The sequence below is a fragment of the Enhydra lutris genome, unplaced genomic scaffold (assembly GCF_002288905.1).
Source record: "Enhydra lutris kenyoni isolate GAN:26980312 unplaced genomic scaffold, ASM228890v2 scaffoldscaffold18, whole genome shotgun sequence".
Classification (NCBI taxonomy): Eukaryota; Metazoa; Chordata; class Mammalia; order Carnivora; family Mustelidae; genus Enhydra; species Enhydra lutris.
In genome coordinates, this window is record NW_019154102.1 from 16378573 (window position 1) to 16404658 (window position 26086).

The 26086-nt window shown below is 38.4% G+C and overlaps 2 pseudogenes; one reads left to right on the forward strand and one right to left on the reverse strand.

The window, feature by feature from the left end:
- LOC111147925 overlaps positions 1–15846 on the reverse strand; it is a 32966-nt pseudogene extending 17120 nt beyond the window's left edge.
- A 2307-nt stretch (positions 15847–18153) lies between these two features.
- Positions 18154–18659, forward strand: LOC111148186 (annotated as a pseudogene).
- Positions 18660–26086: the final 7427 nt, after the last annotated feature.

A 26086-nucleotide genomic window follows, 5' to 3' on the forward strand; every position in this document is an offset into this window, starting at 1 on the left:
AGCATCATTTTCCATTCTTCCTGTAAAACAGCATACCAGAACACCCAAAGAGCCAACTCTACTCTATTCTCAATCCATGTGGTTGCAGGGTCAGTGGTGCTTCCTATAGGCAATTCCCATCCCATTAGCTGCATTGATTGGTCCAAGTCTGGCCAAGAAGAATGAGGACCAGGATTTTGTTTGGCTATTTGCAAAAAGAAGTTGTTTCTTTCTTTCTGGATTTGAAGCAAAAAGGATGCAGAGAAGAGCAGCTGTAGTCATTTAGGCATTGTGGAGTGTGGGTGGAAAGGGAATAGTGGAGTCTGGAACTGCCAGGAACCACCAGGGGGAGCCTGAGCATGACGCTTAGATAATATTATATGTGTCATATCCAGCTATGCCAGAAAATTAATTTTCCTGGACGTTTCACTTATAAGAGCTGTGTTGACATACTTTCTTATTTTTTTATTTTTGACAGTCTGAGATTTGGGGCTTTGATCCTGGAGAAACGTCCCCTCCTGAGACTAGTTAATTCACCCCTAAGGCCAGGTACCAGACAACTAGAGATCATCCCAATAGCCCAGAGCCTACTGAAATTAACCAAACTATTCAATCTTAAACTAACTCGTTGTACCTCAAAGCAAATTATATGCTGCCTTGCCCTATTTCACATAACCTACCTTGCTCCAGGTCATGGCAGACATCACCATGATCTTGTATATACTCAGTTATGGAAAATATTAATTTTTTACATTAGTTAAAATTTTGCAGCATTCATATGAAAGATTCATGGAAAACTAGTTGCTGCCATTTTGGTGTTGCTACCCAGTATAATTTTTGTAGATTACTATGTGAATGCTTCATCAGTTTGTCTAAGGATCAGGTGATGAGCAATAAGAACAAGGGAAAGTTTATTAACAAAAGCCATTTTAATTTTTGATTGGGTTAATAGACTGAAAGACCAGGGATATGCAGTAAAATGTCATTCGAATAATGAATCCAACATGGACTTTCATGACATTTTGATTGACAAAATAAAGTAACATGGGCCATTATACACAGCTAATTGAATAACCCAAAAAAGTATCAATTTTTCATTTAATTTATATAAGCTTTTGTTAAGTGTTTACTCTGTATCAAGCACTGTGTTTGATTTAGTATATAGGAAGAGACTATGCCTTCTCCCACACAAAAAATGTGATTCCGAATAAATATTTTAATAGAAATCTTAATAGAATGATATGTAAACACAGAGGAGAGGTATCAAATGCAGCCTGAGTATAACTATTCAATGAACTATTATGCCATCACTAAATATGATGCTTAAGAGAATTCATGCCAATATTAAAAATGCTTGTGAAGGAGAAAAATGGGTCACAAAATTGAGATTCTTTTTTTAAGTAGGATCCATGCCCAGTGTGGATCCCAATGCAGGGCTTGAACTCATAACCCTGAGATCAAGACCTGAGCTGGGATCAAGAGTTGGATGCTTAACCAACTGAGCCACCCAGGCGTCCCTTCCACAGAGTATTTCTTTTTTTTTTTAATTAATTAATTTATTTATTGGACAGACAGAGATAACAAGTAGGCAGAGAGGCAGGCAGAGAGAGAGAGGGGAAGCAGGCTCCCTGCTGAGCAGAGAGCCCCATGTGGGGCTCAATCCCAGGACCCTGAGATCATGACCTGAGCCGAAGAAGGCACAGGCTACCCACTGAGCCACCCAGGCACCCCCCACAGGGTATTTCAAAGCAAATTCCAAACATCATATCATTTCATTTGAAGATACTTTGGTAAGAATCTCTTCTTTAAAGCAGACATCTTCTTACATAACCACAATGCTTTTAAGGCATGTATCAAGGGGCACCTGGGTGGCTCAGTTGGTTAAGGGCTAGTATCCAAAGTCTATAAAGAACTGATCAAACTTAGCACCCAAAGAACAAAGAATCTGATCAAGAAATGAGCAGAGGACATGAACAGACATTTCTGCAAAGAAGACATCCAGATGGCCAACAGACCCATGAAAAAGTGCTCAACATCACTCGGCGTCAGGGAAATACAAATCAAAACCACAATAAGATACCACCTCACACCAGTCAGTCAAATAGCTAAAATTACCAAGTCAGGAAATGACAGATGCTGGCGAGGATGCAGAGAAAGGGGAACTCCCCTACACTGTTGGTGGGAATGCAAGCTGGTGCAACCACTCTGGAAAACAGCATGGAGGTTCCTCAAAAAGTTGAAAATAGAGCTACCCTATGACCCAGCAATTGCACTACCGGGTATTTACCCTAAAGATACAAATGTAGTGATCCGAAGGGGCACGTGCACCCAAATGTTTATAGCAGCAATGTCTGCAATAGCCAAACTATGGAAAGAACCTAGATCTCCATCAACAGATGAATGGATAAAGAAGATGTGGTACATATATACAATTGAATACTATGCAGCTTTCAAAACAAATGAAATCTTGCCGTTTGCAATGATGTGGATAGAACTCTCAGAGGGTATTATGCTGAGCAAAATAAGTCAATCAGAGAAAGACAACTATCATATGATCTCTCTGATATGAGGAATTCGAGAGGCAGGGCAGGGGATTGTGGGGGGTAGGGAAGGAAAAAATAAAACAAGATGGGAGCGGGAGGGAGACAAACCATAGGAGACTCTTAATCTCACAAAACAAACTGAGGGTTGCTGGGGGCTTGGGGTTAGGGATAGGGTGGGTGGGTTATGGACATTGGGGAGGGTATGTGCTATGGTGAGTGCCGTGAAATGTGTAAGCCTGATGATTCACAGACCTATACCCCTGGTGCAAATAATACATTATATGTTAATAAAAATAAAAAATAAAAAATAATTCATTTTTTTTTCTATAAAAAAACAAAAAACACTGAAAGTTTTTTTTTTTTTTTTAAAGAATTTATTAGAAAGAAAGAAAGAAAGAAAGAATCTGACTTCTTTACAAAAAGACAGAGACCAGGCCAAGTGAAAAACATTCAAAGATGGGAAATTACATAAGTAACCAGGAGTCAAGTTTGGAGGGTATGTAGTAGAGACCACATTCTTTAAGTTCACAACTTGAATTTCTCCCTAAGAGGAAAAGAAAATTAGCAGGATTTGAAGTCCAATGTTTGTTTGTTTTGTTTGTGTATTTATCTAAATAGGCATCTAAGAACTTCCTGATAAGATCCTTTAAGAAGCCAAGGCTATGGGAGAGACTGGATGGAAAGAGATGGTATTATGGAGATCCTGGCCAAAGATTCGTGCAATGTCATCATATGGGTGCCTGGGGGGCTCAGTCAGTTAAGTGTCTGCCTTTGGCTCAGGTCATGATCCAAGGGTCCTGGGATCAAGCCCTGCATTGGGCTCCCTGCTCAGTGGGAAACCTGCTTCTCCCTCTCCCACTCCCCCTGCTTGTATTCCCTCTCTCCCTGTCTCTTTCTCAGTAAAATAAATAAGTAAAATCTTTAAAAAATTTTTAAAAATAAGTGGAAGATAACACTAGAAGCCTGATTGGATTCAAGTTCAACATATTTGGCAGGAACACTTTAGAGGAAATGCTCTAAAAACACTTGTGTTTGAAGTACATATTTATCTCACCATGCTGAAATATTATGGTCTCAAATCAAGATGATTTAATTAACCAGAATAAATAAAAAGACACCATTTAGGTTGAAAGATTAAAGTAAAGATGTAAAGTGCAGATTGAGGACACCTGGATCAACATTCATTCAAAGAAGACATCCAGAAGATTTTTACTGAACACTGCTGCAGGCAGCAGCACACCACGGTGGTTAAGAATATGGGCTTGAGGGGTGACTGGGTGGCTCAGTGGGTTAAAGCCTCTGCCTTCGGCTCTGGTTGTGGTCCCGTGGTCCTGGGATCGAGCCCCGCATCAGGCTCTCTGCTCGGCGGGGGGCCTGCTTCCTCCTCTCTCTCTGCCTACTTATGATTTCTGTCTGTCAAATAGATGAATAAAATCTTTAAAAAAAAAAAAAGAATATGGGCTTGGGAATTGGACAGGATGGGTTTGAATCCTGTCTCTGCCACTTATTGAGTATGTGACTTTCGGTAAGTGAATTAACTTCCCCATTCCCTCATCAATCATAACAATATTATAGCCAGTCCTCAGTAAATATTGACAGCTAGTATTGTTATTGCCTCTAAGTACAGGAAATACCATACTAGAAAAACCCTTGTCCGTGTGCACAAAAGGTCACATACAAGAATATTCATTACACCAAGCTTTGTAACAGGGAAAAATTGAAAAAAACTAAATGTTCATAAATCGGGGAGGGATAAATAAGCATGACATATCCATATATTAGAATCCTATCCAGTAGTTACAAGACCTAGGTCTCTATTAGTTTTGGATGGACCTCAAACAGAACAGAATGGACCTCAAAACAGATGGACCTCAAAACAGAATGTTGAGGGGCGCCCGAGTGGATCAGTCGATTAAGCATCTGATTCTTGGTTTTGGCTCAGGTCATGATCTCAGGGTGGTGACATGGAGCCCTGTATCTCACTCTAGCATGGAGTTTGCTTGACATTCGTTCTCCCTCTCCCTCTGACCTTCCCTCCCCACTCTCTCTCATGCATGTACTCCAAATAGATAGATAGATAGGTAGATAGATAGATAAAATCTTAAAAAAAAACAACCAGAATGTTGAGAAATCAAGTTTGCAGAATGACACTTCAGGATGATAGTATGGAAAAATCACATATATGCAAAAGTCAGTACTAGAAATTGTATATAGGGACATATGTATATGCAATGAATATATTTTGAATTTGACTTTTTAAATTTTAAATAATTACAGATCAACAGGGAGTTGTAAAAAAAATAATATAGAAAGATCCCATGCACCCGAGCTCCAGTTTCTGCCAATGATAATACATTGCATCAAAACAGGAAAGTGACAGGTACAATCCACAACTTTATTCAGATATCACCACATACACATTTGTGTGTGTGTGTGTGTGTGTACACTTCTGTGCAATTTTATCACATATGTAGATTCATGCGATCACCACCACAATCCAGATAGAGACCTGCTCCATCACCCAAAGATCTCTCATGCTACTCCTTGAAAGCTATACCCAATATGCTTCCCACACCCCATCCCAAACACCTGGCAACCACTCACCTGTTTTCTATCTTTATAATTTTGTCATTTCTAGAATGTTAAATAAATGGCATTAAATAGTATATAGCTATTTTTTTTCCATGCAACATAATTCCCTTGAGATCTATTCAATTCAAGTTCTTATTTTGTGTATCGACAGTCTCTTTTTTAAAAATTCAGTTAGGGACACCCTGGGTGGCTCAGTTGGTTGGATGACTGCCTTCAGCTCAGGTCATGATCCCGGAGTTCCGGAATCAAGTCCTGCATCGGGCTCCCAAATCCACGGGGAGTCTGCTTCTCCCTCTGACCTTCTCCTCACTCATGCTCTCTCTCATTGTCTCCCTCTCAAATAAATAAATAAATAATCTTTTTAAAAATTCAGTTAATTAGTATATAACATATTATTAGTTTCAGAGGCAAAGGTCAGTGATTCATCAGTCTTATAGAATACCCAGTGCTCATTACATCATTTATCCTCCTTAATGTCCATCACCCAGTTACCCCATCCCCCTATCAGCAACCCTTAGTTTTTTTCTATCTGTTTTATTTCTTAAATTTCACATATGCATGAGATCATGATAATAATCTTTCTCTGATTGACTTAATTCACTTAGCATAATACCCTCTAGTTCCATCCACATTGCTGCAAATGGTAAGATTTCATTTTTGATGGCTGAGTAATAGTCCATTGTGTATATATATATATATATATATATATATATATATATATATACCATTCATCTGTTGATGGACATCTGGGCTCTTACCATAGTTTGGCTATTGTGGACATTGCTGCTATAAACATTTGGGTGCGTGTACCCCTTTGGATCACTACATTTGTATCTGTGGGGTAAATCCCTAAATTGCTGGGTCATAAGGTAGCTCTATTTTCAACTTTTTGAGGAACCTCCATCTTGTTTTCCAGAGTGGCTGCACCTGCTTGTGTTCCCATCAGCAGTGTAAGAGGGTTCCCCTTTCTCCACATCCTCACCAACATCTGTCATTTCCTGAGTGGTGAATTTTTGACATTCTGACTGGTGTGAGGTGGTGTCTCATTGTGGATTTGATTTGTATTTCCCTGATGCCTAGCAATGTTGAGCTTTTTTCATGTGTCTGTTGGCCATCTGGATGTCTTCTTTGGAAAATGTCTGTTCATGTCTTCTGCCAATTTCTTGATTGGATTATTTGTTCTTTGGGTGTTGTGTTTGATCAGTTCTTTACAGATTTTGGAACCTAGACCTTTATCTGATAAGAAATTGGCAGCTATCTTCTCCCATTCTGTCAGTTGTCTTTTGGTTTTGTTGAATGTTTCCTTTGTTGTACAGAAGCTTTTTATCTTAATCAAGTCCCCATAGTTCATTTTTGCCTTTGTTTCCCTTGCCTTTGGAGACACGTCTAGCAAGAAGCTGCTATGGCTGAGGTCACATAGGTTGCTGCCTGTGTACTCCTCAAGGATTTTGATGGATTCCTGTCTCACATTTAGGTCTTTCATCTTTTTTGAGTTTCTTTTTGTGTATGGTGTAAGGAAATGGTTTCGTTTCATTCTTCTGCATGTGGCTGTCCAATTTTCCCAACACCATTTGTTGAAGAGACTGTTTTTCATCCATTGGATATTCTTCCCTGCTTTGTCAAAGGTTAGTTGAACATAAAGTTGAGAGTCCGTTTTTGGGCTCTCTATTCTGTTCCATTGATCTATGCATCTGTTTTTGTGCTGGTACATACTATCTTGATGATTATGGCTTTGTAATAGAGGTTGTGATGCCACCAGCTTTGGTTTTCTTTTTCAACATTCCTCTGGTTATTTGGGGTCTTTTCCTGTTCCATACAAATTTTAAGATTGTTCCAGCTCCAGGAATAATGTCAATGGTATTTGGATAGGAATTGCATTAAATGTGTAGATTGCTCTAGGCAGCATAGACATTTTAACAGTATTTATTCTTCCAATCCATGAGCATGGAACATTTTTCTATTTCTTTGTGTCTTCCTCAATTTCTTTCATGAGTGTTCTGTAGTTTTCTGAGTACAGATTCTTTGCCTCTTTGGTTAGGTTTATTCCTAGGTATTTGATGTTTTTTTTTTGCAATTGTAAATGGGATCGATTCTTTAATTTCTCTTTCTTCTGTCTCATTGTTACTGTATAGAAATGCAACTGATTTCTGTGCACTGATTTTATATCCTGCCACTTTGCTGAATTCCTGTATGAGTTCTAGCAATTATGGGGTGGGGTCTTTTGGGTTTTCCACATAGAGTATCATGTCATCTGCAAAGAGTGAGAGTTTGACTTCTTCTTTGCCAATTTGTATACCTTTTATTTCCTTTTGTTGTCTGATTGCTGAGGCTAGGACTTCTAGTACTATGTTTAGTAACAGTGGTGAAAGAGGACATCCCTGCTGCGTTCCTTACCTTAGGGGAAAACTCTCAGTTTTTTTCCCCATTAAGAATAATATTCACTGTGGGCTTTTTGTACATTGCTTTTATGATGTTGAGGTATGTTCCCTCTATTCCTACAAGGTAGAGAGTTTTTATCAGGAAAGGATGCTGTACTCTGTCAAATGTTTTTTCTGCATCTATTGAGAGGATCATATGGTTCTTGTCCCTCCTTTTATTAATGTAGTGTATCACATTGATTGATTTGCAGATTTTGAACTACCCTTGCAGTGTGGGAATAACTCCCACTTGCTCATGGTGAATAACTCTTTTAATACTGTTGTCTAGTATTTGGGTAAGAATTATTGCATCCATGTTCATCAGGGATATTGGTCTGTAATTCTCCTTTTTGGTGGAGTCTTTGGTTTTGAGATCAAGGTGATGCTGGTCTCACAGAACTAGCTTGGAAGTTTTCCTTCCATTTCTATTTTTTGAAATGGCTTCAGAAGAGTAGGTAATAATTCTTCTTTAAATGTTTGGTAGATTTCCCTTAGGAAGCCATCCAGCCCTGGACTCTTGTTTTTGGGAGATTTTGATTACTGCTTCAATTTCCTTGCTGGTTATGGGTGTGTTCAGGTTTTCTATTTCTTCCTGTTTCAGTTTTGGTAGTTTATGTTTCTAAGAATGCATCCATTTCTTCCAGATTGCTTAATCTGTTGGCATATAGTTGCTCATAATATGTTCTGATAATTGTTTGTATTTCTTCTGTGTTGGTTGTGATGTCAATTCTTTCTTCATGATTTTATTTGGGTCCTTTCTCTGTTCTTTTTGATAAGTCTAGCCAGGTGTTTATCAATCTTATTAATTCTTTCAAAGAACCAGCTCCCAGTTTCATTGCTCTTTCAAAGAACTGCTCCCAGTTTCTATTTCATTGATTTCTGCTCTAATCACTATTAATTCTCTTCTGCTAGGTTTAAGCTTTATTTGCTGTTCTTTCTCCAGCTCCTTGAGGTATAAGGTTAGGTTGTGTATTTGAGACCTTTCTTGTTTCTTGAGAAAGGCTTATATTGTTATGTACTTCCCTTTCAAGACTGCCTTTGGGAGGGTTTTCAACAGTTTTTTGTTTTTTGTTTTGTTTTATTTTTGTTTTCTTTTGTTTTGTTTTGGTTTTTGAGACAGAGAGAGATAGTGCATGCACACAAGTGGGAAGGAGGGTCAGAGAAAGATGGAGAAGCAGACTCTCTGCTGAGCAGGGAGTCCAATGTAGCTCTCCATCCAAGGATCCTGAGATCACGGCCTGAGTGGAAGGCAGACACTTAACTGACCAAGCCACCCAGGTGCCCCTGAACAGTTGTTTTCATTTTCACTAGTTTCCATGAATTTTTTTTTATTCTTCTTTAATTTCCGGGTTGACCCATTTATTCTTTAGTAGGATATTCTTTAGCCTCCATGTATTTAAGTTCTTTCCAAATTTCCTCTTGTGATTGAGTTCAAGTTTTAAAGCCTTGTGGTCTGAAAATATGCAGGGAATGATCCCAGTCCTTTGGTTTGGGATCCAGTATGTGATCTGTTTGTGATCCAATATGTGATCTATCCTGGAGAATGTTGCATGGGCACTTGAGAAGAATGTGTATTCTGTTGTTTTTGGATGGAATTCTCTGAATATATCTCTGAGGTCCATCTAGTCCACTGTGTCATTCAGAGCCTTTGTTTCTTTGCTAATCTTCTGCTTGGATGATCTGTCCATTATAGAGAGTGGGGAGTTAAAGTTCCCTACTGTTATTGTATTATTATCAATGTGTTTCTTTAATTTTGTTATTAATTGGTTTATATAACTGGCTGCTCCCATAGGGCATAAAAATTTAGAATTGTTAGATCTTCTTATTGGATAGACTCTTTAATTATGATATATTGCCCTTCCTCATCTTTTATTACAATCTCTAGTTTAAAATCTAATTTTTCTAGTATAAACATTGCTATGCCAGCTTTCTGTTGATGTCCACTAGCATGATAAATGGTTTTCCACAACCTCACTTTCTTTTTTTTTAATTTAATTTAATTTTTTCAGTGTTCCAAGATTTATCGTTTATGCAGTACACCCAGTGCTCCATGCAATACGTACCCTCCTTAATACCCACCACCAGGCTCACCCATCCTCCCACCCATCTCCCCTCCAAAACCCTCAGTTTTTTCCTCAGAGTCCACAGTCTCTCATGGTTTATCTCCTCCTCAGATTTACCCCAATTCAGTTTTCCTTTCCTTCTCCTAATGTTCTCCATGTTATTCCTTATGCTCTACAGTGAAACTATATGATAATTGACTTTCTCTGCTTGACTTACTTCACTCAGCATAATCTCCTCCAGTCCCGTGCATGTTGATACAAAAGTTGGCTATTCATCCTTTCTGATGACTGTGTAATATTCCATTGTATATATGGACCATATCTTTTTTTATCCATTCATCTGTTGAAGGGTATCTTCACACCCTCACTTTCAATCTGGAGGTGTCTTTGAGTCTAAATGAGTCTCTTGCAAGAGCATATCAATGGGTCTTGCTTTTTTACCCAATCTGATACCCTATGTCTTTTGATTGCAGCATTTAGCCCATTTACATTCAGAGTAACTATTGAAAGATATGAATTTAGTGCCATTTTATTACCTGTAAAGTCACTATTTCTGTGTATTGTCTTTATTCCTTTCTGGTCTATGTTACTTTTGGGTTTTCTCTTCACTTAAAGGATCCCCTTTAATATTTTTATAGGGCTGGTTTAGTGATCACACATTCTTTTAGTTTCTATTTGTCCTGGAAACTCTTTATCTCTCCTCCTATTTTGAATGATGTCCTCACTAGATAAAGTATTCTTGGCTGGATATTTTTCTCATTTAGCACCTTGAATATATCATGCCAGTATTTTTTGGCCTGGCAGGTCTCTGTAGATAGGTCTCCTGCTGGTCTAATGTTTCTACCCTTCTAGGTTATAGACCTCTTGTCCTGAGCTATTTTCAGGATTTTCTCTTTGTCTCTGAGATTTACAAGTTTTACTATTATATGTCAACATTTTGACCAATTTTATTGATTTTGAGGAGAGTTCTCAGTGCCTCCTGGACTTGAATGTGTGTTTCCTTCCCAGATTAGGGAAGTTCTCTGCTACAATTTGCTCCAATATACCTTCTTCCCCCCTCTCTCTTTCCTAGTCTTCTGGGAGACCATTAATTCAAATATTGTTTCACTTTATGTTATCACTTATCTCTCAAATTCTACCCTCATGATCCAGTAGTTGTTTATCTCTCTTTTTCTCAGCTTCTTTATTCTCCATCATTTGTCTTCTATATCACTAATTTGCTCTTCAGCTTCATTTACCCTAGCAGTTAGAGTTTCCATTTTTTTTAAGAGCTTCCATTTTTTATTACATCTCATTAATGGTCTTTTTTATTTGACTTGATTAGATTTTAGTTCTTTTATTTCTCCAGAAAGGGATTCTCTAGTGTCTTTTATGTTTTTTTCAAGCCCCCATAGTATCCTCATAATCATTATTCTGAAATTCTAGTTCTGACATCTTAGTTATATCCATACTGATTAGGTCCCTGACAGTCAGTACTGCCTCTTGTTCTCTTTTCTGTGGTGAGTTTTTCTGTCTTGTCATTCAGAGATGAACAGATGAACAAGAGAACAAAATGCTAAAGTGGCAATAACAACTCCCAAGAAATATATATTAAATAAATCAGAAGAGTCCCAAAACTGAAAAAAAAAATAAAAATAAAAAAAGAGCATAATCAGACAGGTGAACAGAACAGAGATCTTGTGTGTATTTTGGTCTATTTGTTGGAAAACTAGACCCCAAAATTGTAAAGAAAGAAAAACTTATACACAAAAATAAAATTAAATGCATTGAAAGGGTAGAATGTAACTGTGAAGATGAAAATTAAAAAGGAGTGTAACAAGAAGGAGTTGAAGGAGGAGGAGGAGGAGGAGAAAAGAGAGAGAATATAACCAGATAGGTGAAGAGAACACAGCAACATACTAAATTTGGGGTGTATTTTGGTCTGTTTGTTAGAAGATACTGCATCTTTAAACACACACACACACACACACCCACACATATATATACATATATATATATGTATATATATGTATATATATATAATTAAATACAATGAAAGGATAGAATGTAAATGTAAAAATGACAATTAAAATAGATTTCTAAAAAGAGTTGATTTAAAAAGAAATTGGCTGAAAAAAGAAAGAAAAAAGTTAAAATAGAAAAACTAAAAAATCATGGGAAAAAACCATGAATTCTATACATTATTTTCCCCTAGCACTAGAGTTTTACAGTTCTGTGTAATTGGTAAACTTGATCTTAACTGGATGTTCTTGCAGATCTTCTGGGGGAGGAGTCTGTTGCACTGATTCTCAGGTGTCTTTGCCCCAGGTGGAACTGCACTGTTCTCACTAGGGGGCCAGAATTAGTAAGTCTTTGGATTTCTCTATTTGGCTTTTTGTTCCCTGAAGGCTTTCTGAGCTGCTTTAGAGGATGAGAATAAAAATGGCAGCCTCCCAACCTCCAGCCCCAGAGCTGGAAACTCGCACCCCACCCCACCCCCACTTCTCAGTGCTGTGCCCTCAGGGAAGAAGCTATCCATCACTCCTATCTTCCTGGTCTCCAGTCACACTCTGTGCTCACCCAGACTGTGACCTAGTATTTCTATCTCAGGCATGTGACCCCATTTGGAGTCTCCAAACCCTGCAAACTCTTCCTCTTGGGGGAGGGAAAGTGGTGTGGAGGCAGTTCTGCTGCTTGCTGGATCCCTGCTCAGAGAGCACTTGCCCAACTCTGTTCATGGTTTATGGCAACACCAATCTGGGAGCCCTCTCCTGGGCTTGCTCATTGCAACTGGCTTCCCTGCTCTGATGCCTGGGGACTCTGCTGCACTCAGGCAACCCCATTCTTTCTGTGATCCAGGGGATCTGAGACCACATTGTCCCACCTAGGATTCTGCCCCCCTTAGCCACCTGAGGCAGGGAAATCCTTCATCTGGAACAAACTTCTAAAATTTCCAGTTTGGGGGTGCCTGGCTGGTTTAGTCACTTAAGCATCCACCTTTGCCTCAGGTCCTGATCCCAGAGTCCTGGGATTAAGTCCTGTGTCAGGTTCCCTGCTCTGCAGGGAGTCTGCTTCTCCCACTGCTTCTACCTCCCTCTCTCTCTGTCTCTCATGAATAAATAGAATCTTAAAAAAAAAATAGAAGCTCCAATTTTGCACTCCACTGCTACATCACTTTCCAGTAGCCGGCTTATGGAAAGTCCTCCCCCAGTGATTTATCTTCCCATATATCCCCTTGGATTCACTTCTCCACACATCCTACCTTGCAGAAGGTGGTCGTTTTTCTATTTATGGAGTTGTAGCAATTCTTTTTTAGATCTCCAGTTGAGTTTGCAGGTGTTCAGAATGATTTGAGAGTTATCTCGTTGAATTCCTGGGACCAGAAGAAACTAAGGTCTCCTACTCTTTCAACATCTTGGATTTGCTGATAGTTTGTTTCTTTTTATTGCTATGTAGAATTCCACGCTACATTGCTTCGCCATTTGCTCATTAAAGGATGTATGGGTTGTTCCTAGTTTTTGGCTATTGCAAGTAAGACTGCTATGAACATTCCCCTATAGGTTCCTTTGTGAAAGGATAAAAGGGTAAAAGTTTAAGCATACAGTTGCTGGGTTGTGGGGCGCCTGGGTGGCTCAGTGGGTTAAGCCTCTGCCTTTGGCTTGGGTCATGGCCTCAGGGTCCTGGGATCGAGCCCCACATTGGGCTGTCTGCTCAGCAGGGAGCTTGCTTTGCCCTCTCTGCCTGCATCTCCATCTATTTGTGATCTAACTCTCTCTCTCTGTCAAATAAATAAATAAAATCTTTAAGCAACAAAAACAACAACAAAAAACAATTGCTGGGTTGTGGGTAAGTGATGCTTAGTTTCATAAGGAATTGACAGACAAATTTTCTATACTGAGTATTTCACTTTATATTCTGATCTGCAATGTCTGAAAGATCCAGTTTCTGTATTTTTACCAGCATTCAATGTTATCACTATTTTTTTTTAGTCACTAAATAGTCTAATAGGTGTGTAGCAGTACTTAATTGTGATTTTAATTTGTGTTCCCATTATGACTAATGATGTTGAATATCTTTTCCTGTGTATCTAATGGATATTCTAAGAATGATCTCTTAGGATCTTCCAAAACTTAAAGCAGTGTTACTTCTGAGGAAGCTGAGAGGGACCTGGGATTAATGATGAGTATAATGAGGGACTTCAAGGGCATCTATATTGCACCATATGTTAAAAGAAGAATGAGTTCATGTAGTATTTATATGATTAACTATTAGCTAAAACCAAACAAAAGCACAGAATGAAAAACAGCAGCAATATTTTATCATGGAAAGAACTCAGACTTCAAATCAGACAAACTTGGCTTTGAATTCTGGTGTCCTTACCAGGTGTGAGGCTTTAGTAGCTATTAACCTCTCTCATTCTCACTTCTCTTACCTGTAAAATAGTGGTACTAGTACTCACCTCGTAAGATTGTTGTGAGAATTCAGTTAAGTTAGATAATATATTAAGAGGGCTTAGATAGCGTGTGACAGAAACAAGTTGCCCACTAAAGAGCCAGCCACTGTTCCTACAAAGATGGAGACTTTATTATTTTCTTTAGAGCTTAATTTATTTAGATTCCTCTTAACCTTCCACAAATGGACTAGTGTTCATTTTCAGAAATAGTGTTATGCTATAACATGCTTAGTGATCTCATGTCATGCTTCCTAAATGAGTAATAGATTGTACCTGTAAGTTGTACAAAGTTGATACTAGCAAATCCATAGTAAACTCTTTTTCTTGAGGTCCTCAGAATTTACAAAACCATCTATAATGTTTAACAGAGCCTTTTTCTACATTTTTTGGATTGTCAGACTAAATCAACAACGGAAAGTCTAAAATCTTAACCAGAGTATAGAGTAATTGTTCATCCTTAAGAATGCCCAAACAGGTTTGAACAGTTCAGTCTCTTGAGCAACTTCACATTCCAAGATAAAAATCTAATCTAGATATTCGAAAGGAAACTCAAGTTCTCTGTACTAGGTGGTAAGTGAAGGTGCCATGTTACCAAAATTATCTGATGGGTCTACAATATGAGATAGTCTACTTCAGCCTAGTTAGGCTTCTTTGCCACTGCGGCTGACCCAGTCTGTCACTGACAACATTTTTTCAGGCACCAGCACACTGCATTTATAATTTACAGGGCATTCAATTCAAGTGTAATGTGTCAATTATTACATTTACCTGAACAAATACGAAGAAGTGATCACACGTCTAGAAATGTTAATACAGGTCACAGGGGTGAATATGGAGAATCTTATTCTGCTAATTGAGGAGAAAAAGGCAGCAAGGGAAGGAGAATGAGGAAGGAACAAGTGTATGAGGAACAAGTATACGAGGAACATATAGTGCTCACCCTACTTAGAATATCACCAGTGAGGGGCGCCTGCGTGGCTCAGTTGGTTAAGTGTCCGCCTTCGGCTCAGGTCATGATCCCAGTGTCCTGGGATCGAGTCTCGTTCGCGCCTGCTTCTCCCTCTCCTGCTTGTGTTCCCTCTCTCACTGTCTTTCTCATCAAATAAATAACATCTTTAAAAAAAAAATAATATCACCAATGGAAAAATATAAGGGAACATAAATTTCAATGTTATAACTGTGTGTTGTAAAATGATACTACTCTTTATAAATTGAAAGAGTAATGCATTTATTTGGGGTAAGAAACAAACAGAAATGTATAAAGTAAGAGAAGTTTAGAAAGTCTGACCGGGATCACGAAGCTAGGTGTTTTTAAAGTGGAGAGTAGAATGCAGGCCTTCTAATTCATGGGTCACCTGTGCACCCCAGGCCACTCATCTTTACCCTAAGAGGGAGTGGTAACAAATTGGAAGGTAGTCACAGGTATCTGAAAACTATTTTTTATATCCTGCAAGAGAACAGTGACACTGTTATTTCAAAACAATGATACTGATGATTTCAGGGTGTGCCACAACAGTTACTGGGACACGCAGCCGACCTGTGCATGCTGAACACAGAGAATATGTACTGTGCCTGACAACTGTTCAGAGCAGCAGCCAAAGGTGAGCAGCAAAGTGTGGGATCTCCTGCTGGAAAGGTTGGAAACCACCAAACTCTGTTGCTATGCTGCATTAGCTGTGGAGAAAAGAGAGTTAACTCCCTGCTCAGTCCTCTTGCTGTCTACACCTTATCTGAAAGCCAGGTTGGCTGATGAATCGGAGTTTGAAGATGGTTGACGGCTTCATCTGGGAGTTGTAGGTGAAGATCTCAGCTAGACTCATGAAGACCATAACACACCTAAGAAGTAAACCTGAGAAGCAGAGGAAACAGATCTTAAGCATCGAGGCCAATGGAAGAGGCAGCGCCCAGGCTTAGTCTTAACTAGGTTCTATTTTCATGCCTATAAACTCACATATTTTTATTTTAGACTTGTTTGTTAAGCTTCGAGGCCTGAAACAGCTTGTGACAAAAGCTCCATGCTGTTCCTCACACTGCTGTTGGGGGATTTGGCCGTGGAACATATCCCTTTTTAATCCTTCATTAGAGATTTAAATTGATCACTGCCCCCTCACACTTCATGTTTCTTTTCGGTAGCAAGTTATTCCATCAGATTTTAATCACAATGTCAAAGTAACTGAATATCTTATTTAGGTTAAACATACATAAATTCTGAATTTAATCAAATTTTATGCATTTCATCTAGATAATTCAAATGACTCTTAAATTAAAACTTCTGCTGTTCTTATCATTTCCTTTTCTTTTGGTGATGACAAATCCCTTGGAGGTCAGGAGCTTACACATTGATGGTTGGAGGTGTTGTCAGGCATGATTTTCCCCCTAACTCATTTGAAAAGTGAAACTCAAGCCTACTTAGTTGTTTTCAAAAAACTGTTTAGGGGCACTAAACCCTTATTAAAAAGTCATCTGTTTATCATCAAATTCTGAGTACAATGATAGCCTCAGGAAACAACAAGAATGAATGAATCTTACAACACTATGTTGAGCAAATGAGACAAAAAAAAAATATATATATATATATATAGCAATGATTCCATTTATACAAAATAAAAAATGGGCAACATTAGTCTTTGTTGTTAGAAGCTGGATAATGTTTTCCTTTCGGATGGAGAGGTGGGACAGTGATTAGAGAAAGTGTGAGCATCTTCTGGAGAACCGTAATATCGTACTTCTTGACCTCAGTGGGATTATGTAGCTGTGTTCACTTAGTAAAAACGTCTTGAGTATAAAAGTGCCATTTGTGTACTTTTTAAAAAAATATTTTATTTATTTGTTTGACAGAGATCACAAGTAGGCAGACAGGCAGGCAGAGAGCAAGGGGGAAGCAGGCTCCCCGCTGAGCAGAAAGCCTGATGCTGGGCTCGATCCCAGGACCCTGAGATCATGACCTGAGCTGAAGGCAGAGGCTTAACCCACTGAGCCACCCAGTCACTCCATGTGTACTTTTTTGCATGTATATTTTACCTTAATAAAATTTATTTTAAATTATATCTATCTTATAAACATTAATTTTTAATTACATGGGAAGAATGTGAAAACATCCTCCCTGTTTTAAAGAAAAACTAGAATATTTTAGTTAAGGTAAGTCCTTTTTGATCCCTTTCAAATTCTGTACTCTCCCAAGAGGATATCAGTTTATCCTCTTAACATATATTTACATACCTAAGTAAGGGCATAGAAAATATATACCATTATGTGTGTATTTTAAAATCTTTTTTTTTTTTTAATTTATTTGACAGAAAGAGATCACAAGTAGGCAGAGAGGCAGGCAGAGAGAGAGGGAAGCAGGCTCCCTGCCAAGCAGAGAGCCCGATATGGGGCTCGATCCCAAGACCCTGAGATCATGACCTGAGCCAAAGGCAGAGACCCAACCCACTGAGCCATCCAGGCGCCCCTAAAATCCGTGTTCTTTTTAAAACTAACTGGGTTAATAGACTTTGCATTGTTTCTTTCAGTAATGGAGGGTATCCACATTATCTTTTACTAAAAAACCTCTAATAATCTTCACTAAAATTAAATATCATTTTGTAATATACCCCACAGACACAGTTTTATCATACACATTGTAATGGATATATGTTTAGTTTTATATATGTTACTTATGCAATATACCTCTTATTATAGTATAGATCTTTTATGCAACTTATAATAAAATTTATGCAATAAGAGTGCTTGTGTACCAGTCAGCCAGCAAGCCTCAAGGATAGAAAATTAAACTTGGAAAAAGAAGACTGTAAGAATCAACAGTAAGTAGTGGAGTTGAGGTAGCAACATATATAATCAAGTTGTAAAAGTTTGCAAAAGTGTTGCTAATGAGATTATGCTAGGGTATTGTCCCTATTATACATAGAAGCCTAAGGAAGCTCCCAACCCAAGGGCTAAAATTTAATTTAAGATACACTATGATCTTACAATTTATGTTGCCTAGGGTAGGGATGCCTTGATAAAAAAGAAAGCCAAAAAGCAAAAAATCAGCCATTTTATTTAGTATTGGGTATTCCACCAACACTCTACACACAGACATAGACACAGACACACACACACACACACACGCACACACAGGTTACAAAAGTCAAATGGTTTTCAGGGAGTTCCAGCAGAGGCTGCCCAGCCCGGGTCTGCGGTGGAAACTAACTGACTGTTCCCCTGCAGGAGCTCAGTCAAAGACAATGTCTGAAAGCTTCTGCTTTATAATTGCTGACCACCTTGATAATCCAGTTTTTAAAATGGAGTTTTTGCCACCTGGAAAAGCAGAATCCAACGATGATCATTGTCATCTGAACTGGCTCATCATTCACACTGCCCTCAGCCCCATAGCTGAGAACACGCGGCTGCCCAACCATACAGACGGGTACGCTTTGGACCAATTCAAGGACTTTTGTTCCTGCAGGTCACGTGCGATTTATTCTGCTTCCTGACAGAAGGAAAGAAGATGGAATAAAGAACTTCTTTATTGATGACTGTGATTTATACATAAAGTTTGCAATGAATCCATGTTACGAACCCAATTCTCCTGCTTGATCAAGCGCATTTGACGGAAAAGTTGTTTCTTGGGAAGGAACACCTTTTAAGTTGAGTGCAGAAAATTTTGGAAAATAACAATGTTGCTACAATGGGGTATTGTCAGGAATGTGTATATTGTAAGTAACTTGTTTAAATAACCTGGGAAAGTTTGGGGGGAAAGTCTAGGGGTTCGTGGGGGGCTTAGTTGGTTAAGTGACCAACTTTTGGTTTTGGCCCAGGTCATGATCTCAGGGTCGATAGATCAAGCCCCTTGATGGGCTCTGTGCTCAGAGGAGAGTCTGCTTGAGATTCTTTCCCTCTTTCTCTGCCCCTCCCCTGGCTCACGTGCATGCTCTCTCAAATAAATAAATAAATAAATAAATAAATAAATCTCAAAAAAAAAAAAAGGTCAAATGGTTTTGCAAAGCTTATAATGTTGAACAGCCAGTGCTGGACTTACCCTTTCTACTCTGAACTTCTGCTTCCCCAAGACAACTACCTTCAACTCTTAGTTGTTTCTTCTGATACTTAAGTCCTTATATTTGAACACGTTTCTTCAGCTATTTCTTGATCTTTTTCAGTTTATTATTTTTTTAAGATTTTATTTATTTATCTGGGAGAGAGAGAGAGCACAAGAGCAAGAGAGATTGAGTGAGAGGAGGGGCAGAGGGAGGAGCACACTTCCTGAGGAGCAGGAGCCCAATGTGGGACTTAATTCTAGGACCCTGGAATCATGACCTCAGCTGAAGGCAGACTCTTAACTGACTGAGCCACCCAGGTGCCTGATCTTTTTCAGTTTAAATACCATCCCTTAACCATCTACTATGAAAGATCATTTAATTCCATTACAACTCCTCCCCAGCACACATACACTTCCCTTCCCCTCATCCTCCTAGCATCCAATTATTATAATATTTGATTAGACCATTATTTGGTATTTACACTCATACTGAGCCATGTAGTATATATGATAATATTTCTTTTGTATTACAATTTAAAATTTTCCCCTGGATTTAATCAATGTCTTATTTTTCCTCTGTTTAAGAAGGAATCACTAGTTTATCATAAAACTCTCTACTAGAAGTACATATGTACAGCTCCCAAATCTTTAATTTTTATTTTTATTTACTTATTTGAGAGAGAGAGAGAGCACAAGCCAGGGGAGGGGAAAAGGTGCAGGGGGACGGAGAAGCGGACTCTCCACTGAGCAGGGAGCCTGATGCTAGACTCAATTCTAGGTCCCCAGGATCATGACCTGAGCCAAAGGCAGACACTTAATGACTGAGCCACATAGACACCCCTCAAAGCCTTAAAATAAATCAGATAATCTAATGTTTATGTGTATGTGGGGAGAGAGGGAAGTCTTGATTTCCCTCCTAAAGTAGACTGTCCTGATTCAGACTCTAGAGTGATGCACAGCAGATTTCTTGGGATTTTGTTCTACCATCAGTCATGGAATTCTTTTTTTTTTTTAATAAAGATTTTTATTTATTTATTTGACAGAGAGAGATCACAAGTAGGCAGAGAGGCAGGTAGAGAGAGAGGGGGAAGCAGGCTCCCCGCTGAGCAGAGAGCCCGATGCGGGGCTCGATGCGGGGCTCGATCCCAGGACCCTGGGATCATGACCTGAGCCGAAGGCAGAGGCTTAACCCACTGAGCCACCCAGGCACCCCCAGTCATGGAATTCTTATTTTCTCTTCAATCTTGGTGAATCCCCGGTCTTCTATTTCTCATGATTAAATATTTCTTGAATAACTGCCTCATTTTCCAGGATTACATACTTCAATAACTTTCTGAGAAATGGAGCATTGTCTAGAAAATTATTTCTCAGTTCTTGGAAATAATCTTGTTTCATTTCTCAAATTCTTTCTTTCTTCCTGTTTTCTGTCCTTTCTTTCTGTAAGTTCTATTTTTCTGATATTAAGTGTCCTGGCCTGGGGCACCTGGGTGGCTTAGTTGGTTAAGCATCTGACTTCAGCTCAGGTCATGATCTCAGGGTCCTGGGATGGAGCCCCACTTCGGGCTCCCCACTCAGTGGGAAGTCTGCTTGTCCCTCTCTCTCTGCTCCCCTCACCCTTACTCATGCTCTCTCTCTCTCTCTCTCGCAAGTAAATAAATAACATCTTTAAAAAAATGTCCTGGCCAGATCACCTAGTTTAATTTTTTCCCTACTTTTCCCCACTTTTATTGTCTTTTCACTCTACTTTCTGGAAAGTGTCTTAACCTTTTAGTTCCAACCTTTTTGTTGAACTTTTTCTATCATATTAAAATTTTCTTATCTCTCTGAGGACACAAAGATATTAATTATAATGATTTTTTAAAAGTTCTCTTCTGTTTCCTACATCGTCACTGTTTTGGTTTTTATCTTAGGTGTTAGAGATTCTCCTCAAGTGTTTGACAATCTCAGGCTGTCCCGTGATATTTAGAAGAGAAAGACTAAAAAACTGACTGGAAGCTGTGTGTTGAACACTGAGTCCTGTTGACTAGTGGATTTTACTATAGTATGACCTAGCAGAGCTTTGACTACTTTTGTTAAGGAGATTCCCAGCTGTCAGTATCTATAGGAAAACTGATTATCAGTTTATTAGCAGTTCAGTAAGAAGGAGGCTGGGTGTCCCACTGGTTTGGATATAGATGTCCCATTAACCTCCCTGTAGTCCCCAACTATGCCTGTCCTTGAGAACAGAGTCCCTTTGGCTTTACCTCACTCTAGAGAAAAGCCACTCCATTCCATGACAGAAGGGATGGCATGGGAAGCAGGGCAGGGTGTCATCTGGCTGCAAGGGCTGAAGGGGGATATTTAAGAGTCTAATTTTTTTTTTAAGATTTTATTTATTTATTTGAGAGAGATCACAAGTAGGCAGAGAGGCAGGCAGAAAGAGAGGGGGGAAGCAGGCTCCCCGCTGAGCAGAGATGCAGGGCTTGATGCTAATGCAGGGCTTGATCCCAGGACCCTGAGACCATGACCTGAGCCGAAGGCAGAGGCTTAACCCACTGAGCCACCCAGGCACCTCAGGAGTCTAATTTTTAAACCATTTTTAATCAGTTCCTTTTCAGATTTCTGCCCAAGAAGAAGCTTGCTTTTCCCCCATTCTAACCTCAGGCATTAATTTTTAAGCTTTTCAAGGTTTAATGACTACGATTCCTCTATCTGCTCTCCAGTTTACAAATATTTGTCGATTAACCTAGCAACTCATTTCTTTCTTTCTTTCTTTTGTTCGTTTGTTCATTCCTTGTTTTAGCCCCAGGGAGTCTTTGTACTTGCAATTCTCTTCACCTGTAAAATGAACTGCTTTAGCCTTTATCCTGAAAGGTTTAAAAAAAAAAAAAAGGCTTTATTGAGATCTAATACACATACCATAAAATTCACTTATTTAAAATATATAAACACTATATGTTAATTTCATCCCAATAAAACAAAACAAAAAAGTAAATACTGTAACCAACACCACAAGCAAATTTAGAACATTAGCCCAAAAAGAAACCATATACTCATTAGCAGTCATTCCTCATTTCTCTGTTCCTTCCCCACAATTCACCAACCTAGTCATAGTTAACATAATCTACCATCTGTTCCTACAAATTTGCCCATTCCAGATATCTCATATAAATGGAATCATAAATTATAGATGGAATTGTAATTGGCTTCCTTCACTTAGCATAATGTTTTCAAGTTTCATCCATGTAATAACATGTAGCAGTACTAATACTACACTCCTCTTTGCAGCTGAATAATATTCCATTTTGTGTATATAAACACACTACCTTTTGTTCATCCATTCATTGGTTGATGGACATTTGGGTTGTATCCACTTTTGGCTATTATGAACAATGTTGCTATGAACATTTATGTACAAGTTTTTGTATGCACATATGTGTTCATTTCTCTGTTATATATCTAGGAGTAGAATGGCTAGGTCATATGTTAAATGTGTTTATCCTTTTAAGTAACTTTCGTCCTCCTTTGTAAGGCAGCAGTACCATTTTACATTCTCACCAGCACCATTTTACATTCCTACCAGCAATAGATAAGGATTTTAATTTCTCCACATCCTTGTCAAGACTTGTTATTATCTGTCATTTTGATTACAACCATCCTAGTGAGTGTGAAGTGAAACCTCACTGTGGTTTTGATTTGCATTTACCTAATGTTTCTGTGATATTAATCATTCTGTTTCTTTTCATGACTTTATTGGCCATTTTGTATATCTTCTTTGGGTAAATGTCTATTCAAATCCTTTTCCTATTTTCAAATTGGTTTAGTTCTTTTTTATTATTGAATTTTAAAATTTCTTTATATATACTAGATACAAGTCCCTTATCAGGTTTACAATTTGCCAGTATTTTCTCCCATCCCGTGAGTTGCCTTTTCACTCATTTGATGGTATCTTTTGTAGCACAAATGTTTTTAATTTTGATTAAGTCCAATTTATCTATTTCTTCTTTTATTGCTTGTGCTTTTGTATCATATGTAAGAAACTATTGCCTAATTCAAGGTTATAAAGATTTACCCCCTATGGTTTTAAAATTTTTTTTAATTTTTTTAAAAGATTTTATTTATTTATTTGAGAGAGAGAGAGAGAGAGAGAGAGAGAGCATGAGAGGGGGGAAGCTCAGAGGGAGAAGCAGACTCCCTGCGGAGCTGGGAGCCCGATGCAGGACTCAATCCCAGGACTCCGGAATCATGACCTGAGCCAAAGGCAGTGGCTTAACCAACTGAGCCACCCAGGTGCCCCCTGTGTTTTTTTTTTTTTAAGAGTTATTTATTTATTAGAGAGAGAGAGAGAGAGAGAACAGGAGTAGGAGGGGCAGAGGGGGAGACCTCAAGATCTCAGTGCTCACACTGAGCATGAGCCAATGTGGGGCTTGATCTCACGACTATGGGATTACAACCTAAGCCAAAACCAAGAGTTGGACAGTTAACCAACCACCCAGGCATCCTTACCCCTTAAGTTTTTAAAAGAGTTTTATAGGGGCGCCTGGGTGGCTCAGTGGGTTAAGCTGCTGCCTTCAGCTCAGGTCATGATCTCAGAGTCCTGGGATTGAGCCCCGCATCGGGCTCTCTGCTCTCTAGGGGAGCCTGCTTCCTCCTCTCTCTCTGCCTGCCTCTCTGCCTGCTTGTGATCTCTCTGTCAAATAAATAAACAAAATCTTTAAAAAAAAAAATAAATAAAAGAGTTTTATAGTTTTACCTCTTAAATTTAATCTTTGATCTGTTTCGAGTTAATTTTTGTATATGGTGAAATGAGGGGAGAAATATGAACCTTTTGAATGAGAACTATCACAACTAAAATGCCAACTAAAGCTATAGCTTATACACACTAAGTGCCTGTGAGATTTGTTTTTTGATTTTTAAAAATTCATTTAATTAACCTAGTTTTAAAGCTATAATTTTATTGGAAAGCAACTGCAGTGGCTAATTAGGTCAAAACCTATTAGCTTTGGAAATGAGAAATTATGGGTCAGGCAAACTACTTGATTGCTTCCTGATCCAATCAGGCAACAATCGTTGATGACTGCTTTAACTATTAAGTGGCAAACTCATGGGGAACTCTCTAATATATCATTCAATAAAACCAAAATCCACTGAATAATCTTAAAATTAACATCACTAACTGTGGGACATCCACGCATTGTGTTTCTTCAAATGTGATGCAATAAAAGTACATCTCTGTACTTCACTACAATAAAAGTACATCACTGCCTATGAAACACTTTTACCAAAATAGTTGAACCTACATCTAATCAAACTTCTAGATCTAACCACCAATTTCTAGAAAATATGGAGGCTAGAGGAACAAGACAAACAACATTGCATGGATACAATCAGCCAAATCCAGAATCAGGAAATTCCAGAGGACAAAAGATCCTGTTTCTTCACCCAAAATATGGTGTAAGGAAAGAGAGAGGGAAGTGTCATAGACTAAAATAGGCTTCAGAGACATATCAACTGAATGCAATGTGCAGGCCTTATTTAGATATTGATTGAAAAAAAAAAAAAATGAAGGGCACCTGGATGGCTCAGTTGTTAAGCGTCTGCCTTCAGCTCAGGTCATGATTCCAGGGCCCTGGGATTGAGCCCCACATTGGGCTCCCTGCTTGGCAGGAGGCCTGCTTCTCCCTCTCCCACTCCCCCTGCTTGTGTTCCATCTTTCGCTGTCTCTCTCTCTCTGTCAAATAAATAAAATATTTTTAAAAAAGAAAAAGAAAAAAAATGAAAAAGAGAAAGAGGACATTTTGGAGACAACTAGGGAAAGCTAAATATGGATTGAGTATTAAGAGATAATAAGAATTTGTTAATTTTTTTGGGTATAATAATGTTATTGTGATTATATTTTTAAAGTCATTATGTGTTAGAAACACATACTGAAGTATTTAAAAGAGGTAAGGTATGATCCCTGATATTTGCTTTAAAATACTCCCACCAAACAAGAACAACAAAACTGTGTGAAGAAAAATTGATGAAACAAGAACAGCAGAAAGACCATCACTGCAGAAGTTAGCTGATGGGCTCATAGGGTTCATTTTATTATACTTTTATATGTGTTTGAAATTTTCCATAATAAAAGCCAAAAATAGTAATCAGGTCGATTATTAAAAGATAACTTAGGGGCGCCTGGGTGGCTCAGTCAGTTGAGCATCCAACTCCTAATTTCAGCTCAGGTTGTGATCTCAGGGTTATGAGATCTAACCCCATGTTGGGCTCCACACCCAAAACAGAGTCGGCATAAGATTCTCTCTTTCCCTCTCCCGCTACCCCTCTCCCCGCCCTGCCACCACATGCTCTAAAACAAATAAATAAAATCTTTTTTAAAAAACCCTTAAAGCTGTTGTATCATAAAATGCATAAACTCCTCAAATTATTTTCCTCTAACCCGGAGATGTATTTATGTTTTACAGAGAATATAAAAACGAGTAAGAGGCTAAATGACATTGAGAAAAAGGGCACTTGGCTGGATCAGTCTGTAAAACATGTAACTCTTCATCTCAGGGTCATGAATTCAAGCCCCACATTGGGCAGGAGCCTTATTTAAATAAATAAATGAATGAGTGAGTGAATAAATAAATAAATAAATAAAGTCAGGAACTTGGATAGTAAAACATTTAGTATATTAACTTTCATAGTATTTATTCCCTTCTCCAACAGATATGGAATCACAAATCAAAGATTCCTGCTTTTCTGTGTGTGCATATGTGTGTATAAAAATTGTACTCTTTCTAGGCTAGATCTAAATCCAGACAATAGCATTATTGATAGTATTGCAAGATTTTTGCTTGGTTCTGATATCAATACAATGTTAATTTTATATTGCCAAAAGCAAAGAATATCCATGTAACACATCCTGTCTATAGTATCATCAAATGCCATAACAACATTATGCATAAACATCACTTAAAAATTTAACCAACCACAAGAAAGCATTCATACAAATCCAGATCATGGAACATTTCTATAGCCAAATGATCTGAACTCTTCAAAAAGTTAATGCCATGAAAAAA